Source organism: Mauremys reevesii, linkage group 9, assembly GCF_016161935.1.
Source record: "Mauremys reevesii isolate NIE-2019 linkage group 9, ASM1616193v1, whole genome shotgun sequence".
Classification (NCBI taxonomy): Eukaryota; Metazoa; Chordata; order Testudines; family Geoemydidae; genus Mauremys; species Mauremys reevesii.
Window position 1 is genome coordinate 94990180 of NC_052631.1, and position 17734 is coordinate 95007913.

At 41.3% G+C, this 17734-nt stretch overlaps 1 long non-coding RNA gene across 3 annotated transcripts in view; it reads left to right on the top strand.

Moving 5' to 3' along the window:
• Positions 1 to 17160, top strand: part of LOC120372446 — a 34262-nt gene extending 17102 nt beyond the window's left edge. The window contains exons 4-5 of one of the 3 annotated variants that reach the window (XR_005584972.1): positions 13029 to 13076; positions 16560 to 17160. This is a non-coding gene — a long non-coding RNA (uncharacterized LOC120372446). Of the gene's footprint in view, positions 1 to 739; positions 3748 to 4368; positions 5038 to 13028; positions 13077 to 16559 lie in introns of those variants that run through there. The other 2 variants (XR_005584973.1, XR_005584971.1) reach the window with 2 other exon arrangements.
• Positions 17161 to 17734: the final 574 nt, after the last annotated feature.

Here is a 17734-nt window from a genome sequence, read left to right on the forward strand (position 1 = left end):
GATGTCTATTTAACTTCCCACTAGGATGATTACTGTGTGTAAAAAGGGGAAAGGGCCAGATGCTCAGCTGGCCTGGCTCTAATGAAAGCAAATGAGCTATGCCAATTTACGCCCGCTGAGGATCTGTGTAGAAAGTCTATACTGGATAGGTTTAGCATGGAGGCTGCAAAAGCGACTAATAAAATGTGCATTAAATTAGAAGCTGCGATGTAGTGTTGTGGAGCTAAAATTCTATTATGAGCTTAGCAGTATGTGTATTAATAAAATAACAAACACCTAATGGGCACAGCCGAAACACCAGTACTTGAGTAAAATAAAGTCTTCATAAACAACATATTCCATTAGCTCTCTCTTTTACAACTAATATACTTCCAGTTCATTAAGCTATTGCATGCAACAACTCCTCCTACAAATGGATCCCATAATTCAGTCTTTTCCAGAGTTGCACATTCTTTTAGTCTACAGACTACATTATCAGAACACATTTTAACAAAAAGCCTTCTGTTTAGTGTGTTTTAAGAAAAGCTATATGAAATGCATGTGGTTTTATTTGTCAGAGGTCATTTGTTTGCTTCACTGTTGCTTTTATTCTATTTGTACAATCTCTAAATTGTGGTTATTATGGAAAGTCCATGGTTATTCATCCTAAACCACTTCAGATTAATTTCCTTATTTTGTCTCAGACTTTTCAGTGTGTGTGATTGAAAGTATGATCTAATACTATCAACTGTCCTTTCAGAAACAACCACAGAGACTTTTATAGAGACCAGTCGTACTCATTTGAAGGGTAATAACTTCCGCTGGTATGCAGTGGAAAAGCTACACAGTGAACAGAAGTGGCTGTATGTTGTATCCCTTAAGCCAAAAGATGCTCCAGGGCAGGGTCCAGCTGTTGGAGGGAGATGATGAATCTTTTTGGATGTGACAATCACAAAAATCCATCTTGGGGCCTGCATCTAGTCCCCATCACCCCCTGCCATTCTTGCACACAGCATATTCAGAAGGAGAACAGTTGAAAAAACACATCGAGAAAAATGAAGAGGGGGCAAACAGGCATCTTGTGCTTACTCACAAAAGCAAACCTCTTCTAGGCTTGTATCAAGAAGTGACCAAGCACAGCCTACAAGTTGTTGTCATGCAAGATCTTTCAAAGAATTCCCAGCCTCTAGCCCACACACCTCTTCTGCATATACTCATGATTCATTAGGTGGGTAATTCTAGCCCCAGTGCAGCCCAGTGTGGTAGGATGCATCATTGAGGAGTCAGATTTCAGAGTAGCAGCCATGTTAGTCTGTATCCGCAAAAAGAACAAGATTACTTGTGGCACCTTAGAGACTAACAAATTTATTTGAGCATAAGCTTCCGTGGGCTACAGCCCACTTCATCAGACGCATCATTGAGGAAGGGAGGGACAGCGCTAACAGCTTGCTGGAGAAACAAGGAGTGGGACCTGCCCTCTCTGGAGAAATTGCCTAGCCTGTGAGTTAGGAAAGAAGACTCCACCACCTAGGGAATCATGAGTATGTGGAGAAAAGCAGGTGGGAGGGCTAGGAGTTCCTGGAGAGACCTTGCACAGGGAGGAACTGCAGTATGTGGTGGAGGGCACCTGGAATGCAGGCCAGAAGCTAAGAAATTGACCTCCGCACTCCAGGGAGTTGTGCTGGCTGTACAAAGCTGAAAATCGTCAACTTTTCTTTTGAGACTGGCTGAAAGAACCTGGGTCTTGATTTCTCTGCTTTAGAGATGGGCAGAGGAAAGGTTTTGGGGGGCATATATGGACCTGAAAGTCACAGGTTGCTGTATCTTTTTTCAGTACTGGCAACCCCAAGCATTCCTAAATTATGAGTCAGGCCCCCCAAAAAACATATAATTAGTTAAAAAATCATGAGATTACAATAATGAAACCCGATACATTTGGGCTTCTTTTCATTTTCCTTTTAGTTTTAAGCCTTTAGGGGTCCCGTGTTCAAGCTTTGCTCTGCAAACAGGAGGGCCGGAAACTTTTTTTTTCAATGAAAACTGAGAATCTCACATAATCTCCTAACTCCAGCAGCTGGGTCTTGAAGAGAAACATCAAATACGGTGAGACTCACAAAGTTGGTGGCACTGCCTTTTTTGTCATATCTAACAAAGACAATTGGCTACACATGCATGTTTTGAAGAGGTGCAGCTGAGGAGGGAGAAAAATGCCACCCTCACCAGCACACAAATTTCTAAGTGGATGGACTGAATTCATGGCCAAGTCTAACAACTGGTGATAAACCAACCTCACCATAGCCAAGCATGCTTGCTGCAAGCCAGCTCCAGTAGAGCCCAGATATATACAAATCAAGGGTCATAGGAACTCACAAGGTTCAGGTGGCTTGACAGACCCCACTAGGCCATGCAATCCTTCTCTACTCAGTGCTCTGCCCCTGAAGTACAGGGCCAATGACCTGCTATCCAGCTCTAGAATCTTGGACGGATGGATTATTCGGCCCAATTTTGTTTACCTAGTGAATTAAATCTAGTTGTGCCTAATGTGCGTTACATGAGGACGCTACTGTAAACCATAGGAGAATATAGACATGGATCTTTCCTACCCTTTTTGGTCTCGTATCTTTCTCCTCTACTGAGTCCAAACTTTCTTTTGTTCTTTGATGGAAATTAGCCGGTTAACCTTTCACAGAAGCGAAAACAGCAGATGCAAAACCTGCAGCCATTTCTCCACTACTACGATAATCAATACCCCCCCCCACCCCACACACACACATCCCTTTCAAGATCTCTGAGTACTAAACATGCCTATCACAACATGTGGGGTACCTCATCAGTGCAGCAAATGCCCCAACAACAGCTATGTGGCTGAAATTAGACAATCCCTACTATCTCACACAGAAAGATAATAAAACACAAAAACACCCTGTCACTCATGGGTGAACCCTTTTCACATAATGATCACGCCCTGTCGGACACCTCAGTGCTCATATTCAAAGGAAACTTGCACAATACCTTGAAAAGACGAGCTTGGGAGCTTAAATTCCTCTCTCTGCTAGACACCAAAAATCAGAGACTCAATAGAGACACTATTTTTATGTTTCATTACAACAACCTGTAACCCACTTACTTTTCTTTAGGTCTTATTACCACCAAGACTTTCACTGATATCCATCTTAGAGATGACTGTATACAATCAGATGTATCTGATATTGAGCAATTCAGTGCAATATGTTCAGTTCACTTATGTTTCTTAAACTACTGCCACTATTTAATGTGATTTGAGCCTTTGATATTTTATTATCAGTATGCAACTTTCATACTTAACCCATGAAAAAATATTGCTGATCTGAAATCACAAGGAGGAGAAAAATGGATCAAGAAATCTACAATTAGTTGGGACTGTACCCTCCCCAAAGTCAGTAATTTATAGAAGTGATAAAGGGCCCCAGACTTCAAAACACTTATGCAAGTGATAAAGTTACTCACATGAGTAGACCTTTCCTATCAACGCCAATGTTTGTTGTAGTGAATTATTCCAACACTGTATTTGGCCCAGCATCTCTTGACTCTCACAGTATGTTTTTAAAAGTTGCTATTATCTTTTAGCTCTGCTTTTTATCAGAGAAAGTTTTAATGAGAAAATTTAGCAGCTGCATGTCTATTTTTCTACTAATTAGGGGAAGTGTTTTTCTTTTGCAATGGGTTTTCTTTATCTTGCACTAGTCAACTACCATGTAGCATCCGTGCAAGGTGTTACCTTCTTATCTGCTTCATTGGCACATACAGCATTTAGATTCTATAAAAGTCATTTAAATGGGCATTTAAGAGCTAATGCTTGTGTTTATCGTTTCAGGTTTGCAAAGTGCTACAGCATAATGGTTGAGCATTTATATGTTGTCCCAGTTGCAAGGCAACTTATGGTCAAAACTGTTAAATTTGACAATGTACGCTTGAGGGCTGTGTCACCTGCAGTAATATAAATGATGTGTTCTTGCTTACTGGTACACCTAACTGCCTTCATTTTTGTGATCAGCATTCATTCCTGACGTGCTGGCTGCTTTTATACTAACAGCCCTAGCATAGTTAGATACAGTACTTACAGCTGTCTTTTTTAACCGGGGAGTCAGGGCTAGTGCTGGGTAAGCGATGGTGCTTTGCTAGAGGGAATGTGTGATCTATTTAATCAAAATGGCCCTTCATTGTGGGTGGAAGGCAGCCTCCTTTCTAACTCTCTTCACAGTGCTCATAGGGATGGAAATCATGGCCAGATTATGAAAAGGCAAAGCCATGGCTTGTTCTAATTGCACTGTGGTTCGAGATACTTTCCCCAGATCTTTTATGGGCAATGCAGATGTATGTTTCTTGGATCTGCACTTATTCTCTGCACAGCTATGGGTCCAGGACCATGGGGCGAAGATATCATGGGAAGCCTACAAATGTCCCAGCCACCAGAAGAACCTTTCACAACAGAACTAGCAGCAGATGCGAGGGCGAGCACACCTCAGCCCCTCCCTACTTCTCCCTCCCTAGAACCAGCACATTCGCTCTGGGACTTAACATTCTCCACACAGATGGCCAGGACCAGCCCAGAGGATGATTCAAAGTCAGCCTGTGAACGATCCACCATCTCAGGAGCAGTTTTCAGACCATCTGCCTCCTGACACCGCAACTGATATTTACGCTTGGACATTTCAAATTTTGAAGTACAAACTTCAGTCCAGTCATATGCCTCACCCTTCCACAGCAATCCCTTCAGTCATCCCTGCTCGCCTACTATCCCTTGCTCCATCCTTCTCAGTCTCTCCTTACTGACTGTCCTCATCCCGTTTTTATCCTTTTACTTATCTGCCTCCCCACAAGCAAATCACACTGAGTCCTAGCACCCGAAGTACCATTTTTCTTGTTAAAAATAATACCCAGAACTGGCACAATAGTTGCCAACCTTTGCCATGACCCACCTACTGTTATCGTAGAGACCCCTACCTGATATCATGTCCAGTTCTGGTGTCCACTCTTCAGAAAGGATATGGATACATTGGGAAGGCTTCAGGAAAGAGCTACCAGGTGATTCAAGGTCTACAAAACATGGCTTATAGTGAGAGACTTAAGAAGCTCATTTCATTTAGTTTATTCAAGAGAAGGGTAAGAGGTGACGTGGTCATGGACTATGAATATTTTCGTGGAGAAGATGTTTCTGATAGTAAATGGATTTTTAGTTTAGCATAAAAAGGCATCACAAGATCCAGTGAGTTTGAGCTGGAAGATGAAACTAGATAAACTCAGACTAGAAATAAAGTGTTTTTTTTTTAAACAGTGAGGATAACTAACCGTCAGAACAACTTCCCTCAGAGTGTGATGGATCCTCGACTACTAGAAGCCTTTCCATTAAGACTGTATATCTTTCTCAAGTATATGCAATAGCTCAGACAGAAGTTATGGGTCTGATGCAGGAATCAGTGGATGAGGTTTTCTGGCCTGCATTATGCAGGATATCGGGCTAGATGATCAAATGGCCCTTCCTAGCCATACAGTCTATAAATCGGTGTCCCTTCCTCCCACCCTTGACACAGTTTAATATCACAGGAACTAGGTCTTTCTACAGGCCTGGAAATACCTAGATACTTGGGGTACTGTTGCAATCAAATAACAGTCTCATTGATGTTAATAGGAATTCTGAGCATGAGACAAAGGCAGAGTATACAAGATTTAAAAACCATGGACAGAAAACCCGCCTTGTAAATTGCAAAGCAGAATTTTGCTTTGTCTTTTCAGATCTGTGCCTCTACATTACGAAAAATAAATAAGGGTTATACAAACTTGAAAAATAATGGCCTAAACCATGACTTCTAGATCCATTGTCCTTTTAAATCTCTTTTTTTTTCATTGTAATTGAACACGTTTTAGAATTATTCAATCACTCATGATGGATATTGGCACTTAACTGTCAATAAAATAAAACAAAATACAAAAATCTGGACTGGATTTTACCAGCTCTCTACTTGTGCTTTATAGTTTTGGATGAAAAGCTGTAGTTTTATGTTTTTCAAGCATATTGTCTACTAAGGTATTGGTTTTATTTTCTAGTTTAATTTGTTCTTTAGATTCTGTGGTCTTCAGTCAATTCACTAGCTGATTGAATTATTATCCCAATAATGAGATGTTACATGATTAGTGTCAGTTACCTATCTGATCTTTTAAGTAGGTTAATTGGGAGCTCTGAATAATTATCAGCAATCTCACCTTGCTGACTGAGACTCTTGGAGAATAAATGAAGCACAAAGACACAGGGGTGAAGGGTGGAGGGAAACAATTCTAGATCTAAACTTGAAAGTTAGTTAGTGTGAGAAAAGCAAACGTTTTCACTAATAACTTTTACATAAAATGAAACAATTTTGAAGTATTTCAAGTGTCCCATCAAAATTTTGGCTTTGTAAAATGTATATTTTTGCCCCGCAACACTGATCAAGAGTCTTTCTCAGCACAACAAGGAAACCATTGAGAGGTAGATAAATAGGTCCTACCCCTGTAATCAGATTTGCGTTGTGGGATCATTGTGCTGTCGAAGTCCCACTGAAGTCAATAGGAATCATATAGGTGTAAAAGTGTGCTGGAGTGATTCCTTCTGGTTTTTTGAACCTCAGAAGTTAATGTTTTCTTGCTTTTCTCCACAACTATCAGGGTTAAAAACTTACCTTTTTTAACTGGAAACTGAGATTATCACATATTCATATTTCTCCAGGAACTGGGATTTAAGAAAAATAAATATCATGAGAACTGGCAACACTTAAATTATGTGTATGTTATTCCTTTTTTACTTAGTCCAGTTTAGAAAAAAACTGAAGTTATGTTTCTGATTGGTTTTTACTACAAAGAGGAAGATTTGGAATGTGTGAAGGAACAGAGTAGACCATGGAGAAGCCAAGGAGAAAAAATATAGTAGACCCAGTCCTGCAGTCTTTTCTCTATTAAATCTCTGAGGAATGAAGCCGAACATATGATGTGCTTGTTTCCCATTAAAAAGCAATTCCCCCCCCCCTACATTCAGCGTTGCAGAGAGGTGGCTGTAAAAGAGCAAATAGCATCTGTCACATTCTTCCTCATGGTTTATCAACAAAGAGATCAGTTCCAGAATTCTGCTTACTTCAGTGACAAAAAGGGTAACATCCTGTTTTCCTCAATGGATGCAAATAGCCTTAAACTCAGCAGAACCAGTGTAGATCTGTTGCACGGGGTGGGTGTCAGGGCTGGGTCATGGGCAGCCAGTGTATTCACTAGAACCAGAGTCAGACATCTGGAATTGGTGGCATGGGTCAATCTGGGGTCAGGAACCAGGGGGTCAGAGTCAGGAGTTGAGGCCACGTCAGGAGCCAGGTCCGGGAATTAGGGCTGAGATCAGGAACTAGAAGTTAGAAGCAGGAGACCATTTAGCTGAATTAGAAACTAGTTATTGGAGCCGGGAGGTAAAACCAAGGTCAAGAACCAGAGATCAGGAGCAGGGCTTGTAACAGCAGCTAGCTGGGGTTCCATCTCATTGCACCGACAAATTTCCTGTATCCTCCGCAGGCTTAAGTAGTATGTTTGTATCAATCAGGAATTGGGAATGTCCTGTCAATCGGGTCCTCTGCGATGGCACGTTCCATGGTGTGTATGGGTCCTTGAAGCTCATCATCACCTGCCAAGTATTTCTGCTACCACATCTGTTAAGTGGCAGAATGAAGATGGTTGCTGCTGGGTATTCTGCAAACCCAGGTTCGACTGCTCCTTTCAGTGGGGTACACTTGCAAAGACTCAATGCCAGAGGATACCAACTGCTCCGTAGAAGCTCTGTGCCAAGGTACAGGAGTTTTTTTAAGGGAAGGTGGAGACACAGTGGACTTGGGATGTGGGTAGTAGCCAGTGTGCCCCCAAGTAAATCTCACTAAGGATTTGGAGACCATTCAGGAGCCATGAACATAGTAGCATAGGAATTGCCATGCTGGCTGAGATGATGTGTCCACTGAGTCAAATAGTCTGTCTCTGAAAGGGGCCAAGACGTGATGCTTCAGAGGAAAATGAAGGGAACCCTGTAGCAGGCAATGATGCAGTAATGTGCTCCTAGGAAAAGTCCCTAACTATGTGCCGTCACGCTGGTCTGAGAAGGCCCCAACGCACTACACAAATAATGTCTGCTGTAATTTCACATTATGACTATTCAGTTTTAAAACAATGAGTCAGATCCCTCAGGTCTGGGTCAGTGGCCTCCCACCAAAGGCTGCTCCTTGTTCCACCCAGGAACACCCTCTATATCAGGTGTGGGGAGAGAAAATGGTATAGGGCTGTATACACATGTAACCCACACACCTCCTGGGTATGGTGCTCTGTCCCATCTAGTGGCACTGAGACCACTTACTGACAGAGATTAATGAGTCTGCTCTACAGCCTTAGCTAAGAGCCATAGGGCTTTTAACTCAGGTAGTAGAGACTCATGCATTTAGCTACAGAGATCCCAGGTTCAATCACAACCAGGGTCTATCAGCATTCCATACACACCTTCCCTCTCCTCCTCCCCCCATGTGATGTAATAGCAGCTATGTGATAGATAGTATTTACTATGCAGCTTCAACTGTCTCAGGTTCATTCACCTGAGAGAGAAGCCTAAGCCATGGCTGGAACCTCCATGCCATTCTCTGCCCTAAACTCTGCAGTACTTCTAGTTATCAGCTACCTGGAAATCTCAGAAACTGCTCATCATGCATTGGTTTTGTAATGCAGGGAAATGTCAAGTAGAAATTAGCTTGATCCACGTTAAATTAATGTTCACTTCTGACCTCAGACAAATTTTAACCCAGATCCCCAGAAGTAAGAGACTTGAGTAATCATTACTTCAGATAATTTTGTTTGCAAGTCCTGGGTTTTTTATTTATTTATTTTACAAATTCACTCCCACATCCACATGCTCTTGCTATTGAAAGACAGGGGAGATACATTTCTGTGGACAACAGAAGAGTTCTTCACCTAGGGCCTGATCCGAAGCCCAGAGATGATAGTTTGAGTCTTTCCATTGATTTCAGTGGGCTTTGGATGGAGGCTTATATAACCCACCAATCCAGCAAAGCACTTAAGCGGGCGTTTAATTTTAAGCATCCGAGCAGTGCCATTGATTTCAACAGAAGTACTCACATGCTTGAAAATTAAGCACACGCTTAAGTGCTTTGTGGGATCAAGGCCATATTGAGCAATACTGACCTCATAGCAGTTACACCTGAGATGAATCTGCCCCCTCAACTCCTACCCCTTTTTCTCCAGGGCACATACCTACACTTCCATCCAGTAAACGGTGTCATTTCTGTTTCCTAAGCGCTCCTTTTATTTGAAAACTTTATGACTTGTTTAATATCTTATAACCATGGGTTGAGTTCCTTCATCTTGATTTTCTCTCAACAGGGCTTTCTATTCCTACCCAAAGGAATTCACTTGTACAAAATTTAATCAAAGCTAAATTGTTGGAGCTTATTAAAGACTCTGCCATCTCTTTGTGCTACTTCATCTACCTTAAAAAAAAAAAACTGCTGAAGATCTGATGCCAGGTGAAGCTGCTGTCTATACATGGCAAAGATAATAAGGTCTTTCAGCTCTCTGCTTGTAAAAATGTATACTGGTATGTGGTCCTGGTGACTAAAATTACAGGCATTTAGACTGTCAGACAGGGGAAAATGAATAGTAAAATAGCAAAGCGATGCTGTCGTGGTAATAGTTATTAGGTCTTTTATTTCTTAAAATAGCCTGGTTGTAGAAGGTTATTTTCTAGCAGGTATGTTAATAAGGGGTCTGCAGTATTTTGCAGCTCATTAATTGTTGATTACATAAGTGGTTTTGAATGAAGCCCCATTGGAAAGTCCTGCCACAGAGACAAGCTGACAGGATTTCGCTTTCTTTTTTATTATAGTCAATAGCTTATTTGTAAAGAACATAATTGCTCTTTGTTCTCATGTTAGGCTTTCATTTTATGGAGCAGGCTAACATTTTAGATCAACAAAAGTATTTCTAACAAAAAAAAAAGAAAAGAAAAGAAAAAAAAGAGCACCAGGCAAATCATTACAAGACTGACTGACTTTACAGCCCTTTTGATTGATTTAGCACCCATGGTCAACCAAAGATCTTTGGCTATTGACCCTGTAATTCCTGTCTGAGGTCTTTTTATTAAAATCTATATAGAAGTTGATATAACATTATTATACTGTCTCTCTTTATTAGGAATTTGCCCATGAAGTGGTTGTACGAGCAAATACGTTGTACAAATGCCCCCTACATCTATTTTTTTCTTCAACCAAAGCATGTAGTCGTCTACCTAGTATATACGGCTTTTGTATTTGTATCTCTGTGTAAATTAACAACTGGTGGATTATACATGTTCTTTTCACAATGACCATTGCTAGTGACATGTTAATAATGGCAGTAGAATATGTGTCCTGGACAAACTGTTCTGCACTATAAATAGGCACATACTGTATAGGTTCACCTGAAGAATAAGACTTACAGTGTGGAAACAACACCCGAAACCACATATGCTATGTGCAATAACCACAACACTTTGCACTTACACAGAGACTTCCGTCCAAATAGCTCAATATTCTATTCAGGGATTTGATCATTTAAAACATACAAATGCCTCCATAAGAGGAAAGTATTTTACACCCATTTTACAGCTGAGGAAACTGAGATGCAGAGCGGTTAAGTGAAGAAGCCTGTGACACAACTAGGGTTCAATCTCCCTATTCATACAGCCCATGTTTTAACCCATGTTTTATCCATCTTAATTAGACAGGGACAGCAGAACTTGGGGGTGAGGAGGGAAAGCTAGTGCACCCACAATGGCAATATTAGGCGTGATCTATGTTTCTGCCCCCGCGCCACGATATCTCATGGATGCAAAAGATGAAACCTGGAGGAGGGATTGGAGCAGACACCATGACACATGAGATCAGTCCAGCCACCGGGAGCAAGTAAGAACAGTTCTCCTCTTCCTGCCTTCCAACCAGCCTGGGTCCCATTGGAGTCCCAGCTTGGGGGGAGGAGCAGGAGCACATACGCCAAATGCTTGGCTACGGGACAGGGCACCAGCACCTGAGCCATAGGGCACACGGTGCCATCTGCCAAGGGGGGAGGGCAGCAGAGGGTGCTAGATACCAGCTGCCGAGGAACTACCATAGGAAGGGCAGAAGGGACGGTGGGGATGCCCCTTCCCATCCTGGAGCCGGATACCCTCCTCCTTTCCTCCTATCAGATCTCAATATCTCCCCTCATTCCCTCTTCTATCCCTCTGCCCCACATTCACAGCAAGCTTTCTCCCCCCCGATATTAGATCTCACATGGGAAGATTAATACCTACATGACTTTTGAAAATGGAACTTAAGCTTCTAAATCACTTAGGCCTAGATTCAAAGAGACTTAGGCACCTAACTGCCACTTCAGGTGTGTAAATCCCAGAATCAGGCCCCACTGGGCTTCACAAAATCTCTGCTCAGCTGCCGCCGAATGCCATAGGTGCCTAAACTCACTCAGCCTTAAAGTTTTTGCACTAAAAAGCTCGCTAGGTGCCTATGTGCCTGCCTCTGAACAGCTGGCAGGGACGAAGAGGACGATAATGACTTCATGCCCATTGAAGCTCTTGCACTTTGGATAAATAAGCAGCATCATGAGGGGGAGGGAAGGGAGTAGATAGAGAGGGAGCACATACATGTAAGGATGAGAATGACATGACTCCACAGCCTGGTTGGAGCACTCACTTGGGATGTGGGAGACCCAGGACCCAGTTCCTCTACTCCAGTGACTCTAATTATTCAGTCCAAAGTGGAATAGCTTCAACAGGAGAGATTGAGGGATTCCACCCATGAGAATATCCCACAGTCCAGAGGCTAGACATGGCAGATCCCTGTTCAAATCCCTTCTCCCACTCAGGCAGGGGGTGTCTCCTGCTCCCCAGGCAAATATCCTAACCACTGGGCTAAAAGTTATGAGGGAAGGGCTCATCATTCCCCAACATCTTGCAAAAATGGCATAGCTGCTTACCACCAAGAAGGGGTTTGCAGCTGAGAATCTCAGGCAGGAATAGGTTCTGAACTCCCTGGGTCAGGGGAGACACCCCACTCCTTGTCATCTCCCACTGGCTAGCTTAGGCAGGGAGTCACTTAACAGGATCATTTTTGTGATTCCTATTCTTAGGTTCTCCCACCATTCATTGGATAGGGAGTCTGAGCACCCAACACAGGCTTTGTAAATTTCAGTGACTTTCTAGGCACTTAAGAGTTAGGGGTGGTGGTGCTGAGCATCACAACACCTACGTTTCTTTGAGAATCTAAACTCCAGGTGCTTTTTTAAATGGTACCTTTTTGTTCATTCACGCCTATGTGGAAACGACTTAATGGTAGTTTGATAATAGATACTTGATTACCTCTAGCTAACTTGTCTCCAGGGCATGAGGTCACTTTATAGACTCAGATTTCTGGAATCTTAAAAAAGAAAACCTTCAGGGATAAAAGGGTAAATTTCAGATGAAAAATAGCAACAAGTGGAACCTCAGCTAACATAAGCACTTGGATCCAAAAAGACGACTATGCAAGAGAAGTGCCTCTCTCTCATCCAGCATTCCCTAATTTAAATGCCTGAGATTGCAGTAGGTGTTACAGACCCAGTTGTCTATCTGTTGCAAGCTGTGAGTGGTGTACGGTGATGTAGTATCTCAGTAAGAGATAGCTATTAATGCTTAAGAGCCGAGTAGGAGACAAGCCACACAATGAGTTTAATCAGTAACTCCTTTTGACTATGACTTTGGAGATCCTGTTTTCCCTCCCCTGACATGACCAAATTATTACTTTAACAAAATTGTTAGGAAGTGGGAGCAACACACAGACACACATGGTATACTTAGATAAGGATAGCTTATTTGGTACATATGTTACAGTTTCACAATGTTAGTGTGTAATGACATTCATAAGAATAGGTTAGAAAATGAATCAGGCAATATTAATTTGATTTTTTTTTTGTTTTTTTTAAACCATTACTAATATCAGTTTACTGTTTGATGCTTCATGCAGATCACATCTGCGTCTTCATGGAAGGTATGTATAGAAGGCTCGATCCAGGTATCCCATTTAGAATAATGATTCTGTAATAAACTTCACTAAACATTTCTTGGTAATTTTTCCAGAGCCTTTTCAGAACCACAGAGTCCTAGAGGAAAGCAGGGTCTTTCTACAGGTACTGAAGATTATGCAATGGAATTCACCCTGCCAGGAGAAAAAAATCCTCAGAATTTGTATTAAGTTAACTATATCCTACAATGCAATGTGATAAAACACGTAATAGATGGTCCGTAGCCTATGCAGGGACCCGATGACTATATCGAGATTAAGCGTGCTTGTAATGGTGATTCTAGAGAAGGGGTTCCAGAGGTAAAAGCCAACTTGGTGTTTTATAAAACAGGTAACCAGAGAAACGTTAGGGTTAATATAGAGCATAGCCAGCTTTTTAAGCTTATGATTAGGCTCCATTAGGCCCAATCCTGCTCCCACTGAAGACAATTGGAATTTCAACTTGGGAACAGGATCTGGCTCAGTATTTCAGACATGTAGTTCTGGGCCAAACTCTCTGAGGGTTAATGGTAAAACACCAAAGTCAATGGTGCTATATCTGTTTACACTGGCGAGACTATACTTTTAAGTAAATGAAAATTCCTCAGGGTCTTGAAAGCCCTGCCAAGGTGTAACACAGGTTTAGCTGTTTAAATGAAAATAATTCAAAGTGTACTGTATCCTTTAATATTGTGGTTCCTAGACATGCTTCGCTGTGAACTATTCATCACAGAAACAACATATGAGAACTTGAATAATTGTTTTTAAAAGTAAAAAGTTTGATGAGTTCTGAGCTGAAGTCCAAGGTTAAAGGCTTGGATTTACATGACATTGAAACATTTTACTATACATAGAAGGATAAAATGAACAACCTAGCCTACCAGTTGCTTGAGTACTCAAAATAAGCTTCTTTATGGCTCATTGAAGCCAATGCAAAACCCCTAGAGTGAAATCCTGGCCACACTGAAGTCAATGGAAGATGTTACCATGGACTTTAATGGGCCCAGCATTTCACCCCTATTGATATCGGTGGTGCAGGATCTGGCACAACAGGGCTAATGCAAACTCCACTGAAATCAATGTAAAATCTTCCATTTCATCAGTGGAGTTGGAACAAGTTAATCAATCAGTAAACCAGATAGGCAAAATATGCACATCGGATGAAATTCACACCTCGTGTGCAGAGCCCATGTGAGAGGCTCCACATCACTTGAGACTTTAAGTTGTGGGGGAGCACTCATGTATGGGTGGCTCTGCATCCCTCCCTTGAAAGCTGCAGAAGGAGTCTCTGCACCAACGCAACACAGAAGGATGCATGGAGTCCGTCACCCTCAACTGGAAATTCCTTTCTTATTGCACTTAATTTTCTCTTTCATTTCTTTTTGCCATTATATTAATCATTCTCCACGCATATTTTAAATTCTAAACTGGTACCTATTTGCTTCATTTCTGGAATAAAATGCAAGCAACACAAGTATCAAGAGAAATAACAGGGGTGTTGCCAATCAGAAGTGGCTCAATCCCTATTAGAGTTTGTGAAAAAAAAAATAAAACCTGAAAAATAATTTCTCCAAAAGAAGAGGCTTCCCATTAAAAATGAAAGGTTTTGCATACAAAAACCCAAACAAACAAATAAAAAAACCCACCACACTTTTAATTGCATTTTCCAGTTTGTTGATGAAAAACAGAAACCAATTTTTTTATATTTTATTTTTTATACATATTTTGGTTTAAAAAACAAAAAAAATTTGCTCAAATTGATTTTTGAAAACCAGAAATTTAATCAAAAACTGAATTTTTTTGTCATTGGAAATGTTGCCAAAAAATAAAATACAATTAAAAAACAACACAAAAACACCACACACTTTTTTCTTTAATTTTCCACAAAGAATATTCGTATTTTTCAACCAGCTCTATGCCTCATATGTACCAATGAACAAAGAATTCATTACCTGATTTCCTGAGAGTAGAAAAAACCTAAGGTGCCATTTTTCCATGGATTGTTTTCTAGGAAGTTACATTTTTGTGCATCCCACGTTCCAAGGAGATAAAATATCCTGCCACAGAATAACTTCCCAAATGGTAACACTATTACTTTTATGAAAAAGGGATACAATGCTTTGTTCATATAATAGTCCAGCTGAAATAACATAGGACTGCTTAGATTGGAAGCTCTTTGGGGGCAGGGACCATATTTTGTTCTGTTATTGTACAGCACCTAGCACAGTGGGGCCTTGGTGCATGATTGGGACTCCTGCATGTTACAAATAATATTAATAAAAAGTCATATTGTGCAGCACCATTTTGAGCAATACAACTGGGACATTTAGGCTCACAATTTTGGTTTGTCAAAACACAGATTTTGAAATCTAATAGTAATAGCAATGATTTCATTAGATTAGAAAAAAAATCAATGCAATCTGTTTTTTGTTTGCATTTAAACATGCCCTGGGGTTCACTGAAAATACACAGCAGCGTCAACAGCTAACAAGCCAGGAAGCTTATGGAGCGTCATTGTGTTTTACATCAATGCAGGCAATTTTGGTTGAAAAGAGCCCCATCCATATTTTAAAAAGACAACGGCTAACAGAAGGAAATAGCTTTAAGCCTAATTGATATGCTTTCCCTGCTCATTCACTGCAGTCAGTTTGACAGATGGAGATCAAATTAATGGCACACATGATAACCTGAGAAGCAAATATTCCTATTAAAATATTTCCCCAGTATTCATAAATCAATACTTTCCCAAACTCCCTCACTGCCAATTAAATAACTTTTTATGCTTCCTATTAAATACAGTGAGTGTAGGTTACTATGATGATCAATAGGAGCACAGAAAAATCTCTGATTCATCATAATTGCCCCATGTTAGAAGAGAAAAAAAGTGTCAAACATCTGAACTGTATCGTTCAGTTTCAAAACGGCTCTTTGAAACAACAATTGCTGTCTGGAGATATAAATCTGTTTGATGAGGCCCATGTAACAGTGGATGAAGCCATCACTAAAATAAAAATGTTACAGTAGCCAATTTCTTCAGGTAGAAAGGGACTCTGCTAGGAAGCATCCCAAGGCTCAGCGGTGATTCCATTTCATAATCAGAATCCTCATATTATTAGTCGTTTTACGCTACATATTAAACACAAGACGCTATGTGAAAAGAATGATAAGGGTTACGGATAGACCAACCAAAACATGACAGGCCAAACTGTCTCACGGGCATACCCTGTTTATGTACAACCCACCCCTTACTGACATACAGAGAGGCTCAAAGTGCCCGCTGTGATGTGCCTTTATGTTATAAAAGAGCAGTGTCTACTGCACTACAAGTTACTTTAGTGACTTTCACTAACATCACCTGCCTTAAAATAGCTCTTATTTCCTAGCCTTTAAATAATCAATGTTGCTCTGAATTTGACTTTTAGCCTGTCATCTTTTTCTAACATGGTTTGCCTTTTGTCTTAAAATTTCTAGACAGAGCGTTCAAAATCTAAAAGATGTGGGAAATTTACGTAGACACTAAAATGGAACCTACTTAATGGAAATCCATGGGGATGAACAATTAACGTAACACCAGTTCCTCATCTCTGGCCCAGATGTTATTCTTCATTATGTTGCAAGTGACATGAACGCAAACATTACTGAGCAATCTATCTACCATGTAATAGTCACCTTAAAAACAGACATTTTAGGAGCCAAGTGATGGTGGATTTTATTTATGGTCTTTTTGATCTACGTGTCTGTCTAATACCTGCTGTGGCAACAATATAATCAAACGTTTATCCACAGAAATGTCCCTGTTCAGTGAAGGACCTAGTTGACATCTTGATAACTGTTGCTCGAAGGAATACTGAGTCTTCTCCAACTTACACAGCATTACTCCACTGACTCCCTTATTACACAAGCATACTAGAGTACCCAGCACAGATGCTTGTACATATGAATGTACATTTCAACATCTACATGGCGTCACACAAGAAACTTGGAACAAAGCAAACCAAGGCCCACAAAATTTGTGGAAGCAGCTATGCTCCAAGCTGGCAGCCTGCTAACAATAGCTTACTGGGACGCTCAAAGCCCGGCCCCAGTGTGAGGCTCCACTCCTGAGGTCTGACCGGCAGAGTCTCAGAGTGGCTGATTCGCTCGCTGGCCCTAGTTAAGCCAGCATCAGGAACAGGAAGCTGTCTGAACAACTGGATTCCACCCTGCTCTAGACTGTGTGCCTGTGATTCCTACTCCTCTGGCTAGATTTCCTGGCATCCAGACCTGGCTTGACCCCAGTGGTTCCTGACCTCCCGTTTGCCTCCAGCTTCTGAACCCCATGATGTGGGGACCTGGCCTGACTCTGGCTCCTAACTAGTAGTTCTGATCTCCAGTTTGTCTCCTGCTTCTGACCTCCTGGTATTCTGACCCAATTGATTCCTGACTCCTATCTCGTGACTGTGAACTCGGGCACAGGCTACGAGGTCTGGCTACCCATGACCCAGAGTGACAGTGTGTGTGTAGATAAACAAGTCACTTATACTCTCTTTATCCTCATTCTCCTTCTCTGAAATGGCTATTAGATTTCCCAGCCACACAGGTAGGCTGTGAGGATACAGGCATGAATGCCTGTGAGGTACTCACAAAGCATGGGAAGGAGAGTCATT